The sequence below is a fragment of the Triticum dicoccoides genome, chromosome 1A (assembly GCF_002162155.2).
Source record: "Triticum dicoccoides isolate Atlit2015 ecotype Zavitan chromosome 1A, WEW_v2.0, whole genome shotgun sequence".
NCBI classification, from domain to species: Eukaryota; Viridiplantae; Streptophyta; class Magnoliopsida; order Poales; family Poaceae; genus Triticum; species Triticum dicoccoides.
In genome coordinates this window covers 519,324,451-519,325,152 of record NC_041380.1, presented here as the reverse complement: position 1 = coordinate 519,325,152, position 702 = coordinate 519,324,451, and positions in this window count along the sequence as shown.

The following is a 702-nucleotide window of genomic DNA, read 5'->3' as shown; positions in this document are numbered from 1 at the left end:
GCGGATAGGGATGGAGCGCACATTATACTTGTGATGCAGCTCCTTGAGTTAGAGGTTTGCTCTTGTCTCAGTCGGATTTTGGCTACTTAGGCGAGTCTTTGGACTGCAGCTAAGCCTCCGAGTGGGAGGCTGGCTCTCCTCTCGGTAGGATTTCAAACACTTAGGCGAGCACTGGACTGCAGCTAAGCCCCCGAGTGAGAGGTTTGCTCTTCACTCGGTAGGATTTTTTTTTTCAAACTTAGGCGAGTACTGGACTGCAGCTAAGCCCCCGAGTGAGAGGCTGACTCATCACTCGGTAGAATTTTTCGAACTTAGGCAGAACAGATTCGCAGCTAAGCCTCCAAGTGAGAGGCTGACTCATCACTCGGTAACATTTCTTGAACTTAGGCGAAACAGATTCGCAGCTAAGTCACCCACTGGGGGATTTTGGTTACAAGTATAAGCTACAACAACTATTTCAGAAAAACTGTTAAAATCTGTGTGGTGATAAGGTGACCAACCGATGGCTACGCGTGGGCGGCCGAATGGTGATGAGGCGACCAACCGAGTGACGACGCGCGGGGCGGCCGAGTGGTGATGAGGTGACCAACCGATGGCGACGCGCGGGGCGGCCGAGTGGTGATGAGGTGACCAACCGATGGCGACGCGCGGGGCGGCCGAGTGGTGATGAGGTGACCAACCGATGGCGACGCGCGGGGCGGC